Here is a 6,141-nt window from a genome sequence, read left to right as displayed (position 1 = left end):
TTCATTCCCATGGGATTTCCAGAGCCATTCTAAGCAGAGTATGTTCCAAGCCCTTAAGATTAACAACAAGAAGAATTAGAAAAAGAATAAACAAAACCTAAATTCAGCAGAAGGAAGGAGATAATAGAGATCAGAGAGGAAACAAAACAGATTTTTAAAAAATAGAAAAAAATCAATAAAATCAAGAGCTGGTTCTTTGAAGGGGTAAACAAAGTTGACAAACCTCTGGCCAGGCTCATAAAGAAGAAGAGAGAGAAGACCCAAATAAACAAAATAAGAAATATAGAAGGAGAAATCACAAAAGATACTGCTGAAATATAAAAACCAATAAGAAGGTATTATGAACAATTATATGCCAACAAATTGGACAGTCTATAAGAAATGGACAACTTGCTAGAAATTTATAGTTCACCAAAACTGAATCAAGAAGAAATAGATAACTTGAATAGACCAATCACTAAAAATGAAATATAATCTGTAATAATAATGATAAAAAATTCCCTACAAACAAAAGTCCACGACTAGATGGCTTCACTGGGGAATTCTACCAAATATACAAAGAACTTATAATGATCATCCTGAAACTCTTCCAAAAGATTTAAGAGGAGGGAACACACCCAAAGACATTCTGTGGAGCCACAATCACCCCAATAACAAAACCAAAGACACTATTAAAAGAGAAAGTTACAGGTCAGTATCTTTGATGAATATAGATGCAAAAATTCTCAACAAAATATTTGCAAACTGAACCTAACAACACACAAAAAGATCAGATCATACACCATGATGAAGTGGGATTCATTCCAGGGTCACAAAGATGGTTTACCATATTCAATCAGTGTGATATGCCACATCAACAAAAGAAAGGACAAAACCCATATGATCATCTAAATAGATGCAGAAAAAGCATTTGATAAAATTTAACATCCAATCATGATAAAAAATCCTTACAAAAGTAGGTATAGAGGGAACATACCTCAACATCAGAAAAGCTATTTATGACAGTTCAGTTCAGTCGCTCAGGCATGTCCGACTCTTTGTGACCCCATGAATCGCAGCACACCAGGCCTCCCTGTCCATCACGAACTCCTGGAGTTCACTCAGACTCACGTCCATCGAGTCCGTGATGCCATCCAGCCATCTCATCCTCTGTCGTCCTCTTCTCCTCCTGCCCCCAATCCCTCCCAGCATCAGAGTCTTGTCCAATGAGTCAACTCTTCGCATGAGGTGGCCAAAGTACTGGAGTTTCAGCTTTAGCATCATTCCTTCCAAAGAAATCCCAGGGTTGATCTCCTTCAGAATGGACTGGTTGGATCTCCTTGCAGTCCAAGGGACTCTCAAGAGTCTTCTCCAACACCACAGTTCAAAACAAACAATATATATTATCATCTAATATAATACTCAACAGTAAAAAGCTGAAAGACTTCCAGCTAAAATCTAGAAGAAGACAAGGATGCCCACTCTCATCACACCACTTCTCTTCAACATATTATTAGAAGTCTTGGTTATAGCAATCAGATCAAAAAAAAAAAAAAAAGGTGTTCAGATTTAAAGGGAAGAGGTAAACATGTTATTCTATGTAGATGATATGATAACTATGTAGAAAACTCTAAAGACTCCACATGAAAACTATTAGAACTGATAATGAATTCAGAAATGTAGCAAAATACAAGATCAACATACAGAAATCTGTTGTGTTTCTTTACACTAACAGTGAAAGGTCAGAAAGGGCATGTAATCTAACAATCTCTTTTAAAATCGTTATCAAAAAATACTTAGAAATAAACCAGACAAAGAAAGTGAAAGACTTATACGCTGAGAACTACAAAACATTAATAAAGGAAATTAAAGATGATTCAAAGAAATGGAAAGATATATACCACGTTCTTGAATTGGAAGAATTAATATTGTTAAAATGGCAATCCTACTCAAAATAATCCACAGGTTTATTGTGATCCCTATCAGATTGCCCATGAAATTTTTCACAAAACTGGTACAAATAATCCTAAAATTTATGTGGAACCATAAAAGATGCAAAATTTCAAAAGCAATCTTGAGAAAAAGAACAAAGCAGGAGGCATAATCCTCCCAGATTTCAGACAATACTACAAAGCTTACAGTAATCAAAACAGTGTGGTATTGGCAAAAAAAAAAAAAAAAAAGAGAGAGATATGGATCAATGGAACAGAATAGAAAGCCCAGGAAAAAAATCTAGATACCTATGGTTAATTAATCTTTGACAAAGGAGACAAGAATATAAAATGGGAAAAAGACAGTCTCTTCAGCAAGTGGTGAGAGAGTCAATTCCTAGGCAGGTGGATAAGAAGTCTGGGGTTCCCAAGAAGGAGAAAGGGGTCTGGGGCTCTTGAAGTGGAGATAGGGGTCTGGAATTTTCAAGGAGGAGGAAAGGACAAACATCTTTTTTTCTCCACATTCCTTAGTCTTAGCCCAGAACTGATGATTATACAACAAACAACTCATTTTAAACTCTGTACTAAGGATTATATAACAACAATGTATAGTGTTTGAGGACAGTTTCTCCTCCCTGAAAACTTTCTGGCTAATCCTGTTATCTTAATATGTAAATTATGGGAGTGGGTCTGGTAAAATTTTCACAAACTTGAGACATTCCTTTGATTTATTGTAATAACTAATTAAAAAGTATATAACTCCCTTGCTAACTAGCAAGGGGGGCATTCTCCATGCCCCTTCTGATGTCTATGTCAGAAGCTTTCTCTGTCCCTTTTTAAACTTTAATAAAACTCTGCTATACAAAAGCTCTTGGGTGATCAAACCTGGTCCCTGGTCCCAAAGTTAAATCTTCTTCAGAAATCAGCAGTCTGACACAGTTTACCTTAAGCTATCAGTGGTGCTAAGAAAGTTGGACAGTCACATATAAATCAGTGAAGTTAGAACACACCCTCACACCATGCACAAAAATAAACTCAAAATGACTTAAAGACTAAAACATAAGTTATGACACAATAAAACTCCTAGAAGAGAACATAGGCAAAATATTCTCTGACATAAATTGTACCAGTGTTTTCTTAGGTCAGTCTCCCTAGGCAATAGAAATAAATGCAAAAAGTAAACAAATGGAACCTAATCAGATTTACAAACTTTTGCACAGCAAAGGAAACCATAAACAAAATGATATGACAACCTAGGAATGGGATAAAATATTTGCAAAAGATGTGACAAACAAGAGCTTAATTTCCAAAATATACAAAGAGCACTTACAACCTAACAAAAAAAAACAACACAATCAAAAAGTGACAGAAGACCTAAATAGACATTTCTCCAAGGAAGACACAGATGACCAGTCGGCACACGAAAAGATGTTCAACACTGCCAATTATTAGAGAAACTGAAATCAAAACTACAGTGAGGGTTCCACTTCACATCACGCAGAATGCCATCATTAAAAAAGTCTACGAACCACAAATGCTGGAGAGGGTGTAAAGAAAAAGGAGCCCTCTTATACTGTTGGTGGACATGTAAGTTGGTGAGACCACTATGGAAAACAGTATGGAGCTTCCTCAAAAAACTAAAACTAGAGTTGCCTTATGATCCAGCACTCTCACTCCCAGACAAAACTATAATTCAAAAAGATACATGCACCCCAATATTCATAGCAGCACTACGTATAATAACCAAGACAAGGAGACAACCTAACTGTCCACTGACAGATGAATGGGCAAGAAGATGTGGCGGGTGTGTACACACATACATACAATGGATATTACTCAGCCATCGAAAGAATAAAATAATGCCATCTGCAGCAACATGGATGGACCTTGAGATTATCATACTAAGCAAAAGCAAATCAGAAAGAGAAAGATAAATGCCATACGATATCAATCCACATATCAATTATGTGGAATCTAAAATGTGATACAAATCAACATATCTATGAAACAAAAACAGACTCACAGGTATAGAGAACAGACTTGTGGTTGCCAAGCAGGGATGGATTAGGGGAGGGAGGGAATGGGATTAGCAGAGGTCAACTATAGGATGGATAAACAACAAGGTCCTACTGCATAACACAGGCAACTATACTCATCTTGTGAAAAACTATAATGAAAAAGAATATATATGTATAACTGAGTTGCTCTGCTGTACAGAAAAAAATTAACACAACATTAAAAATCAACTATACTTCATAATTTTTTTTTTTTAAAAGAGTAGCAACAAGAAGGGCTTCCCTGGTGGCTCAGAGGTTAAAGCGTCTGCCTGCAATGCAGGAGACCTGGGTTTGATCCCTGGGTGGGGAAGATCCCCTGGAGAAGGAAATGGCAACCCACTCCAGTATTCTTGCCTGGAGAATCCCATGGACAGAGGAGCCTGATGGGCTACAGTCCATGGGGTCGCAAAGAGTCGGACACGGCTGAGTGACTACAAAGATGGACATTGGCCTAAATTTCTAATTAAACAAGTATTTTCAAATGTAAGAGGTATCTCATTGAAAGGCTTGAGTTCACAAATGTCCTTCCCTGGGATAATTAAAGGCACACAAAGAAGTCTTTGTTTCTGGTTCATCTAGAGATGCTCCCAAAGATACCATTTCCTAGTCTTTTGAATGCTCTTCTTAAGGACAAGGAGAGAGACAAGAAATGAGTTTGTCCTTCCTTGGTCTCTAAGCCAGGTGTACCAGAAACGTCCATCATGATTTCTGGCATATTCAGAGCTCTTTCTAAAAGAAACTGCCCTACCTTAGTACCATGTTTGTTGTTTAGTCACTAAGTTGTGTCCCACTCTTTGTGACCCCCATGGACTGTAGCCTGCCAGGCTCCTCTGTCCATGGGATTCCCCAGGCAAGAATACTGGGTTGCCATTTCCTTCTCCAAGTGATCTTCCCCACCCAGGGATCAAACCTGCATCCCCTGTTTGGCAGGCAGATTCTCTACCACTGAGCCACCTCTGCTACAGCTGATTGGACCAGGAGCAGGGGATCTGACCCAAGGGCAGGTAAAACATTGGCTGGCCAGTGGTCCATGAAGTAGTGTGGGGCTAGGCTAGAAACTGTTTCAATAGGAAAGAGCAGGGACAGTGGAATTTTTTCCCCTAGGAATTTGAAATGGAAAAGACCTAAGGTGGAAAGCATGCATCTCCAAACCAAGAGGGATATTAACCAGGTGAAGTTGGGATAAACCAAAATTATGAGACAGCAAAAAGCACAGTGCAGAGAAGATATATATGAAAGGTTTTGAGGCAGTTGCTGGGTTGTTAGATGAAGTGTGGGCATAAGTAGACACAAACACAGTTACTAGGAATCAGTTGTTCTCAGAGGAAATGTTTGTGCGTTTGATAGTTAAACAGTCATAACTTAAAGTAACTCCATAAATTATAGTAGAAAGACTGAAGCTAGTTTTGCCAGATCTTTTAAACATCACTAGCACATTCTTAGTGTTCAAAATATGTCTTGGCAGCCTTGCTCTTTTCTGACCACCTTTGGCCATCCATAAAGCTAATTTCCATCAAGCTCCTTTGAGTCTCGCATGAAGGTGACATGAGAGGGGATTTCCAGTTTTCTTCTGTTTGGCTCCATGAGCACATTTGGTCTGTGTTGAGTCACAGCCCTACAATCAGGCACATTTGCCTCCCTTCATGTATTCCTACATTCCTCCGGGGAAAGCCCCAGTGGATTCACAGCCCAGCCAAGTACATTTTACATTCGGTAATAGAGCCCCTGGAGATTATGTGTGAAGAAAGTATGCGACAGAGATCAAATCTCCTCAGACACTTTGCTTTTTATTTTAAAGCTTGGTTTTGCCTTAGCTCCTCTATTTTTCCTTTAATTATGTCCACAGAATAACTCCAGATGTGGTAATCAACGAGGAGATCAAGAGGATAAATCGGAGGTCATTTTATTTCCTAAAAGAAGCTTAGCCCTAACTGGGAAGAGGTGAAAAGATCCTAGAATTCCCTCCAATTCAAAGGTTTTCAAGGATACACATGAAAACAATTTAAATTTTCTAAAAGCTAAAGAAATGCAAAATTCAATCAATATAGAAGCTTGAGTAGATGTAGTAAATTTGCTGAAGAGATGAAAAAATTGTGAAATGGTCCCTGCCATAGACAATTGGGAATCTAAGTGTCCCATCAGTGTTGTAGCAAAAATTTAGTCATCATGCCACC

Source organism: Oryx dammah, unplaced genomic scaffold, assembly GCF_014754425.2.
Source record: "Oryx dammah isolate SB20612 unplaced genomic scaffold, SCBI_Odam_1.1 HiC_scaffold_1, whole genome shotgun sequence".
NCBI classification, from domain to species: Eukaryota; Metazoa; Chordata; class Mammalia; order Artiodactyla; family Bovidae; genus Oryx; species Oryx dammah.
This window is presented reverse-complemented; position numbering follows the sequence as displayed.